The 17,810-nt window shown below is 38.8% G+C and overlaps 1 protein-coding gene and 1 long non-coding RNA gene across 16 annotated transcripts in view; one reads left to right on the top strand and one right to left on the bottom strand.

Annotated features, from left to right (window-relative positions):
• The window catches only part of LOC137860461 (uncharacterized), a 29,496-nt gene extending 13,069 nt beyond the window's left edge, over positions 1-16,427 (top strand). The window contains exon 2 of the long non-coding RNA XR_011098924.1: positions 1,379-16,427. This is a non-coding gene — a long non-coding RNA (uncharacterized lncRNA). The remainder of the gene's footprint in view (positions 1-1,378) is intronic.
• The window catches only part of DNM3 (dynamin 3), a 182,154-nt gene that overhangs the window by 103,445 nt on the left and 60,899 nt on the right, over positions 1-17,810 (bottom strand). The gene's annotated exons all lie outside the window — the stretch shown is intronic.

Raw genomic sequence — 17,810 nt, 5'->3', positions numbered from 1 at the left:
TACAAGGAATTAATTTTACGCTTTTTTTTTCCCATACTTGTTGACTTGGTATCTATACAGTATCACATGCTCTAAAATCTAGTATCAGACCAGTTATCCCTACAGAAGACTACAGCGCTGATCAACCTGGCACGTCAGATCTTAGTATTCTCAAATACCAAACCAGAGTTCAGGCCAGGCTGCTGAAAAAGCAGCATGTTTCTGAGCCTTGGGGTAACACCTTCTAATGCAGAGTCTTCACATGAAATTCATTTCCAAAAAAAAGTCAAGCTGTCATGAATAAACTTTTCCATCACCAACTCTCTTCCACTCTGATGACTTTTTTTCCAATCAGCTAAAGTTTTTAACTTCCCAAACCAAAATGTTGAACTTGCTTTCAGAGGATTCTCAGATACCTGACAATTCTTTTCAATCTACTGGCAATATTCCTTTTGTCTACCTGTTCTGAGTAGAAATCCAGTGAACTCCACTTCGAAAAAGAATGTATGTTCATCTGTGGAGGGGAGTGATGGGATAACCTCGGACCTCTCCCTAGTGTTTCTCAAGCAGCCCTGGTCTACAAGGTCACAAGCTGAACCTTCTCGTGAGACAGGTCCTTGGGTACTCTGGCTTTGCTAAGCCAGAAAAGTAATTTCATTCATTGACAAAGTATTTTCCCAAACAGAATGCAGAAATCTATACTTGCACAAGGTGCTTTGGTTCCAGCTTGCAATAGCAAGTGTTACAGACACGAGTCTTTTCTCATGTCCTCAGTGTAACCATCCAATACACAGCTAAAATGCATTATAGGCCATGCTAACACATTTAATAACAATTCAAAGTCTTGTTTGAGTAATCCAGAGAGAAGCATAGAGGAAAAATATCTAATGGATAATCATGTTGTACTACAAAGTTGTTTGTTTTTGTTTTTAATGAACTGACCAGTTATGTGAGCTTTTCCAGCAGTAAAGATGCTCAGTTCAATCAGCTGGGAATTCGGGTTGTGACACCTGCTTGGCTGTAGAGCTTTTCGGAAGTATACTTCAGTATCCATAATATCTCAGGCACCAATACTCATCATTTTCCTGGACGTCTCTGAAATTTACCCACTAATCTGATTTTTCAGGTCTTACCCTACATACATTCAATTTGTCAATAATACTGTAAGCATCGATACCCATAAAATATTGCTGCTTCTTCTGCATGTTCTGCATTACCTGCAAGGGAATAGTTTAGTATTCAACCAAAAACTATTTTCTCAGGTTTTAGGAAAATACATATTGAATAAATATTCCTTGTAGCTGAAGTAAAAGATTATACAATCTGTAGGGGCCTTTGGTTCTCTCAGGAAGTCTTAGCTTTTAACCAGTCCCTGATTAATGTATTTTTTTCCCCACAGATGAGAGAAGTTCCAGTAAGGAATCAGCAGAACTGTCTAATTCATTCCTAAGCTTCAGGCAATTTTCAAAATACACTCAAGATTCACATAGCAGATGAACATCAGTACACCAACTAAGGAAACCACTGCAGCTACATGAAATGTGAGCAAAGATGGGCAATTTTATCTTGTGAAGAATTTTTATAATAGCAGTACCTGAAGAGGTTTTGTATTTTTTGTTTGTTTGTTTTTAATCAAGATTAGGTCCTCAAGAGGTTAAGCAGCATACATAAAAGACTTCATTTTTAGGATGAAGAACTCAGTTTGGACAGCAGAGGGGGTAATTCTGTAGAGCCAAGGCAAGGTCTTTTCCACCAGCAAAAGGGAGGCCTGCAATTAAGTTGTGGAGACTGCCACGAAAGGAACAGATCAATACACAGGGAAGGTTACTGTCAGTGAGAGATGAAAGAGCACAGATCAGCAAAGCAAACACATGAAAGGAGAGAGAAGGGTCACGAAAGACCCCACAGGAAAAAGACACCGAGGCAGACAGAGGGACTTCAAAAAGCAACACTACTCATTTGGGGGTTTTAATGCTACGAGTTAAATTATTGCTATGATTCTAGACAACAGCAGGGGGAAAACCCCAAATTTTTGACCTCTGAATAGTTTGAGCCAAGAGGCATCCATTTTGGTATTTGTCATGAGTGTATCACCCAACAGACACTTTTAAGCTATCCCTGATGATCAGGAAGATCCGTAAGGAAAGGGACTTAAAACAACTAACCATTAAAAACCTTTTCATAAGCCTTTCTTGCAAGGCTCCATCTCTCAACCTATTTCAGTAAGTTATTTAGTTTCTCTAAAACTAAATAAACAACCGAAAAAATATAGTAGACCATAAAAAGAAACTCTACCACAAGCATAAATGGCCTCAATAGGCTGTGTCTACTGGTTAGTAGTTGCAGTGAATATGGACAGATGCTGCCAAACACTTAGGATTATCCACCTGATCAACGCAGTGGCTCAAAGGTTTCTAGAACAAAGCTTGTCTCAACTGCTTAAAGGAGGTTAGTGAAATCATGCAATGGCAAAGCACTAAAACTTGGAATCAGGTGAAGTAAATCACAGACAAAAATCTGTTAGCAGCTCAGTCTTATCGGGATTTTAAATGATAAATTACACATTCGTTAACTTACTAGCAAAATCAACACATACTTCCAGGAAAGCAGGACACAGCCTCTTTTTGGCTATGGAAGCTCAAATGACGAGTAGAAAATTCTTGTTCTTTTTTACTGGAAGATATACGGGAATGATAGTGAGCATTTTGAAATCTTCCTTCCTGGAAGACACTAATACAAAGAGTAACTTTGAATATCAGGGATATTGAAAGAAAAAAATGATGACTTTGTTGATACAGTAATTCTTCTGTTTCACACACTTTCAAGGAACAACTACCCTAAAAATATATATATAAATAAATGATACCTGGCAGCATCAACATTCAGCAGTTCACATGAAGATTTTACAGAAAGCAAGTCTGACAAGACACTTCAATATCTTTGGGCAATCAAAATGCTTTTAAGTTGACCCTTAACTTTAATTCAAATGTTTACGCTTAGATACTCAAGATGAATAGCAACAGAAGGTAATTAAAGCATCAGGAACTGAAAAAAGGACAGACAAAATTTCAGCTCTTATTCCTACCCTTGGATATGACTCACATACCTACTCTTTACATATCATTTATTAATTGTTTTAAAACATGGTTTAGAACTCAGCTATAAAACAGAACGAGTGGTTCTGTTACGTGGGTACGCTCCAAAGCCTTTCAGGGAGCTGGAGCAATAGACTCACTGAGACGCTTTGACAGTCACCTCTTCCTAGAACACGTGTCTCTGCATGGCACAAGTGACTGATTTCTATATTCAGCCTCAGGAAAGGAACTCTCAATTTCACATGCAAGAACCTGACTCGTTATTGTTAAGTCTTTATCAAAGGCAAGTCAACCTAAGAAAAAAAAATTATATTATGAACAGAAGTTTTGGCAAGACAAAGACGACACTTCATGCAGCAGTTAATATAAAGAGAGGATAATAGTTCTGCCAAAGACAATAAATACTAGAAGAAATGGCTTTCAGTTTTAGAGGCCCTGAGCAATATTGCTGGTGTTCATTTTAAGATCTGCTTCTACAACACAATTCCCTCGAGATTATTCTTCAATGTGAAAAGGATGGATGTTTTTGTTTTGGGATCATTCACAACGCTGGCATTACAAACCACAGCCTTGAACTGAGGTGAGAGTTAACATCACTTTGCCACTAATTTCCTTCAACTGCATCCTTCTCTTTCTTGATCACCCTTCCCCCCACTAAAACAATCTCCAGGCGTTACTATCAAAAATATGCTCAAGTAATAAATCATGTATTTGCTCTCACGTGACTGGTATTCATTAGAGTCAAAGATCTCCAAGATCTGCCCCCAGAGTGTATTATGTTACTGAGACATAGAAATAGCTGCAACACAAAATTTTGCCAGAAAAAAAAAATATAAAAAAATAAAAAACCCACAAAAGTAACAACAAACTGCCTCTCAGTTGGGCAGCAGAAAGAATGTTCATAAAAATACGTTCAAGGGGTAAATCAAACCCCAAATTCTAATTAGACAAAAACAGCAGTTTAAACCCAACAAGATCAAAGTACTTAACACAGAACTTTTAACTAGAAACTTCTATGAAGTATGTGCTTTTTTTTGTTTTTGGTCACCCAGACAGTTCTATTTTCAAAAAAGTGTTGTTCTTTCTTTTTTTTTTTTCCCTCCCAGGAAAGGATAAAAAAAAAAAACAAACAAAAACAAAACCACTGTAAGTTTATCCATTCTCTATCTCTTTGGCTAGGCAATAAGCAGCATTGCCCTACACTCACCGAAATGCTTTGTTCCCTTTTATTTTCTGGTTCTTTTGCTTTACTGAATACTAGAGACACTTTGCCACAGAAGTGACATCTGTGAGAGACGCGACGATCAGTCAGTGATGTGGCAACCTGGGTGAATCATTTGAGTCTGAGTGGGGAGAAAGAACACTTGATTCAGCTGCACATCTGGGTTTTATAAAGGGTCCAAAAGCTTAACACCAACGTGCTTTAGGGCTAAAACAAAGTCTGAGGAGATCACAGGAGTCAGGAAAGAAGACCGTGTTAATCTAGGGCATATCATGCTCTTCACCACCACTCTGAAAATTAACTTAGCTCAGCTAATTTTGCATCTCCACTAATTGTGTGTTGCGTATGAGTAAGCAAAGACTAAGGAAATGTCAAAGCTATTCCATATCCTGCTCTTTTCCTGAAGAAAAACCTGACAGGCACAGAGGATACCTCCCCCATTAGGCCACAACAATTCAACAAGGCAGATATTTATTTTAGCAGGAATGAAATAACCTGCATGCAAACTAAACACTGTCATTCAGTTATTACAATCACTTGTTACCACCGTGCTGAATGTATGTAGCTCCCCAAACACAACTTACTGTCCAAAATCAGTTCAGATGTTCAATCACGTGGCTGTACACAGAATGGAAACTAGAAAATACAGGGGGAGCACAAAGCCACTCATACATGAAGATTCCTGATCTACGGTACTCTGGTTATTTTCAAACAATGCTGGTTCTGCATTGGTCAATCTGGACCACTGGCCATGAAGGCAAAAAATATTGAACAATACAAGAACACAAAACGATGCAGACGTTACAGCCAGGGTGAAAATAACCAGACTGCTAAGGAGGAAAAAAGAGTGGCATCAGAACTGAACCTCGTGTTAACTGTTCGTTTCCTCACCTACACAAGGGTGGATGGACATCAGTGCTGGCTAACAACAGGCACCCACCTCATCGGCAGAGTTATCCCCTGCTCATTGAGGACAGAGGAAACACAGGCTCCAAAACTCAGCTGCTGTGAATTTCAACTCTGTTAGGTGCTCAGAGCAGCTGGACTGACCCCTTCCAGCTCCACTTTCTCCCCTTTCACGTCTCTCTCTTGCAAATTCTTGCGAAGTTGGAGGCAAAGCACGTGCAGAACAAAAGAGTGGCAGAGGAGAAAGGAAAACTGTTACAGAGAAGGTGGAATGATGAATGTACTAAGGCACCCAAGTTATATGTTTGATGAAGAGGGAAAGCAGGCCAGAGGGAGCAAGTGAAATAGAGGTCAACAAAGGGACTGGGAACACGGTGTTTCGAGGCTACAGTTTACCTGCACATTATTTGCTTTATTCACTACCCAGAAGAAGAGCATTAGGCTGGAAGGTTATCCAGAACATACGGAGCTGGGCTAAAGTAAAAAGAGCAAATAATAATCATATTAATAATAATAAAAGAGCAAATCCCTACCTGTAATGCCAAGGCCAGCCTGCTCAGAAAGCTGAGCAGCACTTAAAGATGTGGCTCTTAGCAATCAGGCAGCCTTCACCCAGGGCCCCTTCCAAAGGGAGTCTTTGGGTAGCACTGATAAACTGCTGCCAACCTCAGAATTTTTTCCCATGTCACAAATAACCTTGTGAGGAGTAGATGAGGCTGATGGTACAAGCTTAAGGTGCAAAATGAGCAACACTTCATGATTTCTCATAGCAACAGACACAGATACCTGTAAGCACAGGTCATTCCTTTGTGCATTGGCCAGAAGTAACAGAATTGCTAAGGGACAGACTGTAAAAAATGCAAAAACCACGGGTCAACTAGCAGCAGAACACCAACAAACAACAGGACTGCAAGAGATCACCCAGATGTCAGTGACATTTGGTGATTAACAGGTGACAAACTCTCTAGAAGCAAGTATCTCTCTCCACACATGAAGATACTTCAACCCTCACCTCTTCTCTCCCTGCATTTTCCTTACCTTATTTATTGGATCCATTGCCCACGCAATAGATGAAAGTGAACAAAATTTCACAGTAATTTGGGAGCTGGGGGGTAACTGTCATCCACAAGTGTTACTAACTAATCATCCTTTTGCAAATATGTATCAACCTTGGCTACAAAAATCAGACCCTGAAAGTAGCTTTGTATGGTGGGTGGTTGTTCTTTGGGTTTTATTTTTTCTTTTTTTTGCTGTGATGAAAAAGACTCTCCCTACTGTTCCCTGTTTTCTATGTCTACCTGTTTCCAGTCCTCTTAGAATTATGTTTTAGCTTTTGTGCCCAAAAGGGTTAACCTTTACTGGTGGATGTGCAAAAAATCTAGAACAAATTACAGCAGACAACTTTCTTGTGCAGAATGATTTCAAAAATAACTATGCTCAATTTTCTGCTGTTATTTCAACTAATTTATCAGCTGCAGACATCCAACTTACTGTTCTGTAGTTCCCTGGATCATATCTAGGGTGTTTGAAAAATAGCAATACAAAATTTACAATTGTCCAGACACTTGCTGCAATAACTTTTTGATGTAAAAAAGCACATTAGCAAGAGTTCAGCCACTTCTCTAGTGTAAATAGAGCCTAGAAAGCTTTACAAACTACAAGAAGCACACAGCTCTCGTGCTAGCTACACACCAAGACCATTTTAAAGACGCCTGTCCTGTTCAGTATGGAGAGTGGCCTGGTACGACAATGTGGGCTGCCAGTACAAGAAAATACTCAAGCAGAAATACAGAGATTTTCTTTTTCATGGTAGTCCTCCAACTAAGTGTCAATGACGAAGGAAGGAATTGGACTTTTCAAAATCCTTAGTTTCCTCCAAGTTAAAAAAAAAAAAAAAAGTAATAAAATAAAGAATATTTTAGGGTCGTGGAAAATAATTTCATCATTGGGCTGAGTTCATAGGCATGACAGAAATGTCTGCATGATGATAAACTCATGAGAAATGAAAATTTATCACCACCTTTGGAAGGCACTTCAGATGAGTTCTCTTAATAATTTATTAATATAAACTCTCCAAGTCAAGATTACTGCACCCATGAAAGCAACCTGCCATTTAAGAAGCTCCAGGTAAGCAAAAGCCTTGGAAGCGTATCAATTTTGTCAGAAGCGCTTAAAAAAAAACCACTCACAGTACATCTGGAGAGCTATTTAGTGGAAGATTTTAAATATTTCAGGTATAATGGGAACTTGTTATCAGAAGGAATGGAAATGCCTATTTCTTTTTGGGCCTCAGCCTTTCCAAACAGAGATCAAATAAAAAAGAAGGGACTGTAGTCAAAACGTACGTGCAGACACACGCAACTAGCTGAGCAGAACCTACAAAGGAAAAAGAAACGTGCACAAGAGGTCTTAATAGCTTTGTACTGTATTAGGATTGAGGCTTTAGCATCTTTTTGGGCACCCAGAACAACCCCAAGCCCCCGTTCATGTACTCCATTCCCCTAGGGCTCCACTTTTGCCAGGAAACAAGCTTACAGGAGGAGAATTTCCAGGCCGCAGTGTGGTGAGCTATTCTGGTTCCATTTAACCATCTCGTGAAAAATTCACAGACTACTGCTGCTGCAGTCAGCAGCAAGATTCAAAATTTCATACCCCTCAGCCTGCTTGGATCATTAACGCCTTGCCTCCTGGTTTGTTCAGGAGCTTTGCAACCTACGTTGCAATACTGAAAAGTCAGCCCTACCTCCCCTTCTGCTGGGATGGAAGAGGATCTCTGGAACCCTGTCTTTTCTTGACAGCGTAACAACTTCTTGCTCTTGGTGACGCACGCAGCAATTCGCCTCTGATGGTTCCTCAGTGGGGAAAATCTCACCCATTACACTGAGGGGCCTATCTACAAAAAATCTCTCACTACTCACGCTTTCCAAAATCGTATTCTTCTTCCACAAGGTAAGTGCCAAGTGGGAATATAATAAAACATGCAGCTCCTGCAAGTGCTGTGATACGTAGACTAGGAGCCCTGCTGGGCCTGTCCATGGTGTTCCGTACTTACTCTGTTGTAACAGCCATCAATTCACTTTCTTTTACATGTTGATTTGGAGCTACTGCTTCTAAGAAAGCCAAGTACTCTGCACCTTAAAACTCCTTCTACAGCTTCTTTAAACCTCTACTTTCTTGAATTAAAGTCTCTCACCACTGCTTGGGTACATAACTAACCTACCATGATCCCAATGGTGGAACTGGACGCACAATATGAAACAGATACACAGTGCTTGGCGTGCCACCGCAATAACACAGGCTGAACGTCACCACCTCTCCTTGGAGAGAGACTCTGAATTCATCTCTCCTGATGTTCACGTTTATTGTATTAATTCTCCCCCAAGTTAGACCTCTGCAACCTGCCCCATGCGGGCCTCTAGAAGCTGTGGTTCCCAGAAAATCTGCCATAACCTAGGCAGAACTGCATCCCCCAGAAGGTATTTAGGATACCAGAGCCCTCACAGCACGCATTTAGATTTACACACGTACTTCTTTCCAAAGCTGTTCAGGAAGTTGGTGGATATCTACTTTTCAGAATATAGTCCCAATACTGACATTTGCCTCAGATTTCTAGGCAGAAAAAGAGCAACTGGCAACAATTCCATAAAGCGAATAGACAGACCTATGTAAAATCACCTCCAGTTTTGACTTCAGAGGAGCTTACTCGATAAGTATCCCTTTGTCTTAGACCACGGGCTAAGGCAGACTAAAAAAAAAAAAAAAAAAGCAAATACAACACTTAGAATCAACAGCACGAGTAACAAAGAAAAAAAAAAGTCTACAGGAGAACAAGGATAGATGCCTGTGGGGAGAATATCTTAAAATCTACGGTAAAGTCATACTTGGCAAAATTCAATAGATCTGGTAAACATCAAAGATAAAATTTAGCAGGATAATTCCACCAAGCACGATTAAAAGAAAAATGGGACCAGCAGGGTTACCAGTGAAAAACAATGCCAGGCCTAATAGTACTGATCTACCAGAAGCAATTTATTATGACACCAGAAATAGCTATTTTCACAGTGGATGCTTGAAATGAAAACTTTAAAGCTTCTTTAAGTCTTGAGCTATAGCAAAGTATTCAGCCAGCCAGCCAAAATAGCTGAAGGGAAATAGGAAGGCCACATGTGGAACTAATTACTCATGTAGAGGCTATGACAAAGAACATTTCTCCAGACTTTTCATGGGGGCTTCACTTTCAGGAAGTAACTCTAATTACTGTTCAAGTCTCGGCAGCCTGCATGCCGCTGACAGTTCCAAGAAAAAATGAACCTATTTGCCCTTTTCTTGGTCTGAAATGCCAAAATATAAAAGCACAACTGGAGGCATTAAAAAGAAACAAAATAAGCGTTGGCTTGTTGCATTAGCTTCTCCAGCAGAATTCTTTTTATAAATTCGGTTTTTCAGCCTGCACAAAACAGCAAATTCTGCGTCTCCGTTAACTCGCTCTCCGTTGGCTGCAGTGAAACTGTACATCTTGACTTTTTACAGCTTTTCCATACTGGGGCCCACTTCCTGCCCAGTTGAAGAAAAAAATCTGGCCTGAAGATGAAATGACTGCTTAACATTACACTAAAACATCTGGTACCATTTTATACACAGACCCATGTCTGAGAGCAGGCAATTCTAGCGGTCTCACCAGCGGCACAGTGCATACCCAAACCTCCCTAGGGTGACATCATCCCATATATGGACTCTCAGGCCCAGCCCTCCCCCTTTTCCTGGTCCTAAATTCATTGCCAGATCCCCAGTCTGCTGCAAATGTGCCACGTCAAGACTGGAAATCACAGCACTTCAGTGTGTTTCAGTGAGTGCTGCAGAGTGTGAGGGAGAGCCGAGCACAACCCGTGATGCAGGAAGGCAGTTTTTCCCAAAGACTAAAAGAGGATTTAAAATAAATAAATAGAAGCGTCCGGAGATCCTGCTCCGTCGCCCCAGTGTTCAGACTACCTGTTCAGGACAATGCTGTTGTACAGTAGTCTGCACATTGGTTAGACTGGGCAAGGGAAAGCAGCGACATGGACTATTGGGGACGCCAGTTGCTCTTGCCAAGGAGAAGACAGTTATTGCTCCTTTCAGATCTCATATACAGTATTTTTCTTCACAGGTTTTGCACACTAGGGAATAAGAAACGCTAAGGGACACTGTGAAAAAGGAGGACTGCAGAATAATGCGGGGAAGACATTCTGGTAAGGCCTACTTTGGAAGAACACCTGGCCTATGACCTGGCGAACCTAGGTGACTCCCCCCCCCTTCCTCCAGTCATCACTGCAAGAAAGATGGAGCTCTGATGATTTACTAAAACCTATGCAAGAAATGAGCGAGGTATACTACCTAGAGGTATACTGCTTAGAGAAGTGTACAAGAGCATAGTTAAAGTCGGGCATTTCCTTTTCTTTTTTTTTTTTTTTTTAATTTAAAATAAAGCTTATTTTTCCCCACAAACTGAAAAGGTAAATTTAATTTATTTTTTTTTTTAAACTTGTAGCAATCGGTATAAATATTTAAGGAGTATATCTTTTTTAATGCAGAAAAGGCTTGCTAGAAGTATGTATTCTGCATAGCTCCTGTTATGAACTATGATCTGAAGATCAATTTTAAGAAATTATTTTCTCTTAAAGTAATAAAGTAATAGAAAAGAATGCATGAATATTATTTTAAACTATTGTAAAATATATATATTTATATATATCTCGCTGCTGGGAGAACTGTACTTTGATTTTACATGCAACTGAAACTTCTTTGCAAGTAACCTATGCTAAATGTGCTAATGAAAACTGGGTTGGGGGATGCCATAGGGAATATAAGACTACTCCGTGCTTGGCTTCTGCCGTGTAGGATACAAAATATTTGATTGTCAGGAAAAATTACCTCTGAAAGTGCAGGACGTGATGGAAAAAATAAAACAATAAATAAATAAAACAGAACAAGCAGCTTTCCATCCCAATACCTGCCTGGCCATTGCTTATAAGCGATCAGCACCAATTGATTGCTGCTGCTCTCGTGTATAGCTTGCATTGCTGATATTTCTTCTAACATTCTAACATCTTCTAACATAACGATAAGTTACTTTGTGTCCTGAATCCCACTGATAGAAATGGAATTTGTAAACGAATGCAGAAGTTTGCTTTGGTGAATTTCCAGCTGTCCTGGTAGGGGAAAAAAACCCTCAGGCTGAATGAAATCCCCACGGACAGAATAATACAAAAAGTCTGGGCTGCAATTTGATACCAGCTGAACACCAGAGTCAGCTCCCCTAAAGTTAACACTAGTAACAAACTACTGCAACCGGAAAAAAAATCCCATCTATATGGTGCTCATTATTGCCAGGAAGGCTTGCAATAGTCGTGCTATAAAAAGAATTAGCAGAAATATGCAGCCATGAGTATTATAACCAGTCAGTTTTGCAGAATGCTTGTTATGTTTCAGACAGCCTTGATGCTGTACAAGTTTTAAATATATATATAATTATTACCTTTTTCATCGCTCCTTCCATAATCAATAGAAGTCCTATTGGGAAGAGCTGGTCACGTAGAATTAGCGTGACCGTACCTATGCTGCCTGTCTTAAAGCCTAGGAAGCAAGAACTATCACTGTCATTTCCCTTACCCTCCCATCAATGCTTATGTATTTTGACTAAAAAAGTATTATAGCTTTTTAAGTTGTATATATACTTCGAGGTTGCCCACTTTCTCCTCCTTTCTTTCACCAAAGATTACTTTCAGAATTAAATTAGTGGATTTTAATCCGTTAGTCTTAGGAGAAGGAAGTTTTGCTCTCGTTCTGCTTTAAAGTGAAATTACGAGACAGTTAAATGTAATTATTAATAGCAAATCTGAAGACACAGGAAGAAATTAAAATAACGGAATCAGATTCAGACTTGCATTAATCTCTCTGAATCTTTAAGCCTGATTGCTGTTTTAGGCATGGCAAATCTGAAAAGTTTTGTGATTTTCTTTAAGCAGTAGGAAAATGGTTTTCAAGTCGCATTGAGAAACTTGCTCAGTTACGCTTTCATGGAGAAAATGAACGCATGCAAATTTTTTTTTAATCTGTTGCTTATTTGCATAGCCACTTTTATGATTTTTCTTAATTTTGATCTAGAAATTAAGAAAGCATTGTTATCCGGTCAGTAATAGGCTTTTAATGAAAGCAGCGTTAAAGATAGCTTGTGTCAACTTCTGCTATGTAAGCAAGGACAATGAAAACATATGGAACCAGTGTTTCTCTTATCTCTAGTCTGCTATTTGCATTAATCTTTATTTTAAATGACCTTTCTGGATTTAGGAAGTGATTCCCCTCCCATACACCCATGACTCTTCAAAGTTACATTTTTAGACTGTAAGGCTGAGATCTAGGAGGCCCCCTTGGCTTGGGGCTTGGAAAGGGAGGGGAGGGGGGATTGCAGTGCGCAAAGCAGCAGATAGAGAAAGAAAGCCTGCATTGTTAGCAATGAATAAGGAAGTATAGCTACTTCGGCTCAGTAAGCAAAACATTTTCAAAGTGAATTAAGTGATTCTCTGGTTCTTGAAACAGTGCTGTTTTAGATGAAACAAATTCTAGCTGATCATAATTATGGCAAGAGATTTCCATAGTTATAAAATAAAAGAGGTTTTAAACATGCATGCCAATAAAGCCAAGATAGCTGCATATAATTTTTTCAGGACTTTTTGCAATTACTTTTTCATTACTTTTTGCATTGACTGAAAAAAATATTAGCAAGTTCCAGTACATGCTAAATCACGGAGAGAGTTTTGTACAATCAGGATACCAATGCTTAAACCCGTTATATGAGCTAAAGGATATGATTCTTGTTATCACAGAATGCAAAAAAAAAAAAAAAAAAAGCAAATTAAAGCCAGTATGAACATTGAAAGAGGTCAGCGTTTCAATATAACAGACCTTCTTTCATCTTTGGAGGGGCATAATTTCTTTGGAGGGGCATAATTTTTTTAATACAATCAACAAAATTAAATGGGGAAGAGGGAGAAAATATTTCTAACTTTTTTTATATATATATATTCCTTAAGTGTTTAAAGTAAGTGACTCAGCGTAGGGGGAAGTCACCCAACTTTAAAGAAATATAGAGCAAATAAGCAACCAAAGGCAAGAAAAATTCCTTTAAAAAAGGCATTTACCATTTTTCAGCCTTGCCATTAGGTTGCACGTTGTCTTCTGTATTACAATTACCAGTGCAATTAAACACATCTATATTTCCAGAAGACTAAAAGACACTGCTCTCTTCTCCATACTCCTTGCCCCTCTTCCTGTACCATCACTGTGCATCCACAGACACTTCTGCAGACCACCCAAGTATCACTGCTAGGTAGAAAATATTATAACTAAAATAGTGAAATTCTTCCAAACAATTCCAAGCTCCTCAATAGTGTTAAACGATGCGATCTTTATCTCTAAATCAGAAGGCATTAAACAGGAAAATAAACATAGAAAATAAATTTGTAAATCTTAGTTTTGTTTTTTTTTTTTTTGTTTTGTTTTGTTTTTTAAATAAGTGTTATCTATGGCATAAATTAACTTTTACTTGCAGAAGGCTTTGCTTCCTGAACTGCATTTCATTTTAACAAAAACTAAAATAATATTAAGGATCAGGCTCAAACCTAGTAAAAGACAGGAAATACCAGAGTTAAGAAACTTTCCTGAATAATGCTACTGTACTTCTGTGCTGCATTTTATGCTGCACTGGAAAACAGTATCTAAAAATAACAACTTCCCCTTAAATAAAAAGTCCTGATCACAGCTGGAGAGAATATAATTCTCAACTTAATATCCAAGCTAGCAACATTTAAAGCCGTGTCCTTAAGATGGGTTTCTGGAAATATTACGTTGGAATTTGTTACGAGTATTCTAAAATATTCATAAGCCCTCTACCGACTTAACGAATAAATGAAATACAAAACACAAATATTTAGCCATTTTATCAAATCAACTAAAACACCAACTTTAAAGGAATATCAGCTTTTAAATAAAGAACACGTAGAGATACCTTAGTAGTACCCAATGAATTAATTGAAGGCAAAATAAATTTGCCTCAGCTAAAAACATAAAGCCACTTGCTGCTTCCTTGATGAATTTGCTTTGTGTACAGTTATTAGAAAGACCGCTCAAGCTTTCTACTTACAACTTGTACTCCCAGCACAAGTTTCCTGATAACAGTTAATAGAAAAACCTATTAATTAATAACGCATATTTTCATTCTCCCAATCTTGTTATACAATAGTTTGCCAATGATTTTTACTGTACCATTATTTGCTGTTTCAAAGATCCATAATGGATAAACTGAGAGCTAATTTTTCTCCCAAACTACTGACTTCTTTAGCAACTAAATTCAGAAATTAAATTTGATGAAACCTACAAAAGAAGCACAGTTTTATTTTTGCTTTAAAAGTACTTCTAGTTTGACACTTTTTTCTTTAAAATGGTCAAGTGGGTAGGAAGATGTGCCAACTTAAAGCAGACACTGGTATTTCTGTAGTTCTAAGTAAAATTTTAATCAAGCATGTTATAAAATCCAAGGAAGCATATTTTATGCCTTGGAATTAATTTATAATGTCTGCATTAGCTAGCCAAGTTTTGCGTTTGATTAATTTTTTAAGATAAGTTCCTCTATCTTGTTAGTTTCTTGGAAAATTGATATACTTCAGTCACATAATTGATATCCTTAATTTGCATACTTGAGATCGTATATTAGCCAAAATGTCTTTTTCTTTAGGGCAAAGTAATGATTGCAGCTAGAGCACCAAAGTAACTGCTTATTAATTTATTACTGGACTAATTTAAACCTCAGCACTATCCACACCATCAGCCCTTTGGTAAATTCATCTCTTTTATAACCAGCTCTTAGGCTAGAAGTTAAAAAGCATTTTGCTACTATTCCGTAAAGGATATGCTTGAGAAGGATTTGAAAGCACAAGTTTGTTGTTTACCTATGGTGGCACTAGTGAGCAACGGAGATTTAAGAACACCATTATAAAACAATCATTTAATACGTAGAAAAAAGCAATACAACTGGTTCCTATCCACCCCTTTTATGCTTCCAACGTGCTTATACCTTTTGAAACAGCCTAATGATCGTGTAAACATCATTGCAGAACTGGATTGCATTCATTGCGTGTATTCTGTACAGAGCAAAGTTTAGCAAAATACCACGTCTTGTGATGTAAAATGATACTATTTGCATGCATTGTTTTTCTAATATTTAACTGAAAAACTTATTGAATGTCTTCAAATGTTTCCATACGAAGCATGGATTTTGAGAGAAAGCTAGACTGAAATAATATGCAAAGCAAAATGCTAAAGGAATATATCGTGATAAGTGTATAGCTCTCCCATTTTAGTAAAATTGATATAAAATGGGACCAGTTTTCTTTCCAGCACATGCCCCTTAACTGGGTTAATGTGCAAAATTTTGTCTCCATTTATACAGAAAGATTTTTATTTATTTTTAACATGCAAGATTATTGTACTTATCTGCTCCTAGAAAATATGTACTGTATAAACATATCCTTTATCTTGAACTTCAGTATTTCTGTGCTTCCAAGAAGAGTAAAAACATCTGGTTAAATTACTGTGTGTGAGTCCAGTGTGCAGGCAGACTCCTGTACAAGCTGCATAGAAAATAAACCTCGGTTTCGATTCTTTTTGTTTTCACAAATGTTCAGTGTGACCGCTCTGTCGAAATCGCTTCTGATACATGTCAGCACGATGCCAACCGATGTAATGAGACGCTTATTTTCCGAATAAAATCGAATTATGTTCTTGTCCTACAGCTCCCAATGCTTTAAAGTTTACTTCTGTTATGTGTGCTCCCCCCACCAAAGCCCCCCAAACCGGACTGGTTCAAAGCGATCCGCACCAGCGGTGATGGCTCCAAGGGACTGGCTGGACGGAGTTGTCATGTGTCTGCCTGTCTACACTTGCTGTGCAGAACATCCTCTCACCTGTACAGCAGGCACAGACAGGCAGTCACATGACAACCCAGCCTGAATGACAGCCGGCCAGTGGGAAACAGCTCTCACACCCCAGAGCATCTTCACCACGAGCTACAGCCAAGAGCCCGCTCTGGATCTCAGCCGCTCGGTCAGTGACCAAGCCGCGTACTGCGACCCACCTAGAGACAAAGCAACAGTGCCTATAAAAGACAATAAAACCCACTGCTGAAATTTTTACTGTGCTTCCTATAGTACTCTTTTCCTAGTCGTTCTGATTAACTCACTAACGAGAAGTTTTATTTGTACGCAGCTTTGCGGCACCGTTGTAAATGGGAGGACAAAACACCCTTACCCTTCTCGGCCCCAAAACTTGAGCGACTGGCGTTGTTAGCTCCCAGCGGTATAAAAATCACTAACATCCCTGTTAGCCATCGCAGCCGAGCGCAGCTTACTGTGTGGCAAGTTAATCCTAGAAACAAGCACGATGGTAGAGCCTGGAGAAACTTCTCCCCTTTTCGCTCTGTTACCTCCTTACTTATTTTCATGCCTCCCTCCCAAACCACGCAGAATTGGGAATATGCTGTGAAATTACAATCTGAACTGCATCTCTAACTTGATACTGCCCTTTACTATTGAAGCAAAAAGGAAATATTGGATTGGGAAATAAGAAAAAAAAAATCCAATAAATAAAAATTTCTCATTTTGATAAGTGCTTATCCTAGAGCCCAGCTTGGCATCCTTTGTGCACCAGTAACGCCACTGAAATCTCTGGATGCTTTGGAAGGAAGAATGAATTAAATTCTCAGGCCATGCCCTGTAAAAACGTTACGTTGCTTTACAAATGCTATCCTTCTGTTTACGATCAGGAGCTCGCTGATTCTCAGGCTACAATGGCGTTCCACGTCCCCAAAGTCCATGTTAACGTAGAAGCGGCTAATTCAGAAACTTCACATTTGCAGGTTGACCCCTAAACAAGCCCGAGCACAAAAATGTACAGCTTTTTGTGCTACCAAAACCAGTAACAACTGAGAGCTAAGGCGTTCAGAATTTTTTTTTTTTGGTAGATATGCCTCATAACACTTCAGCTAGTGCATGGGATACTCTACTAAAGCAAACTGTATTTGCGACATGAATGAAGGTCCTAACGTTGCACTTATTTACAAGTCCCAAAGCAGCACACAACATTTTCCACGCTTCATTTTAAGCGAGTGAAAAAGCACAAAGTCACGGTCACGCAACAAATTTGTGAACACAAGCAACTGTACGCAGGATCAGAAACTAATTCAGATTACTATTCACATAACTAATACTACAACTGCTTTACCCACACTGATCCACAACTACAAAACTAAAATGCATTCTTGGGCACTGATTCCCATCTCATCAAGCATTAAAATCCCGTTGTATGTTTGAGCAGCAACAAGACCATGTCAATAAGGAACAAAAGAAACAATTGGTTCCTTTTTTTTTTTTAATGCTGATATCATACAACAAATTTTGAAATCTGCCTCAAAATGCATTCCACTGCATTCTTCCCTACAGAAGCCACAACTCACAAATAAGGGAAATAATTTACATCCTCCTAATGGCACTAGCAAGCAACTACTCGCATTCAGAGTG

Source organism: Anas acuta, chromosome 8, assembly GCF_963932015.1.
Source record: "Anas acuta chromosome 8, bAnaAcu1.1, whole genome shotgun sequence".
Taxonomy (NCBI): Eukaryota; Metazoa; Chordata; class Aves; order Anseriformes; family Anatidae; genus Anas; species Anas acuta.
The sequence above is the reverse complement of the archived record's forward strand: the minus strand, read 5'-3'. Positions and strand labels throughout refer to the sequence as shown.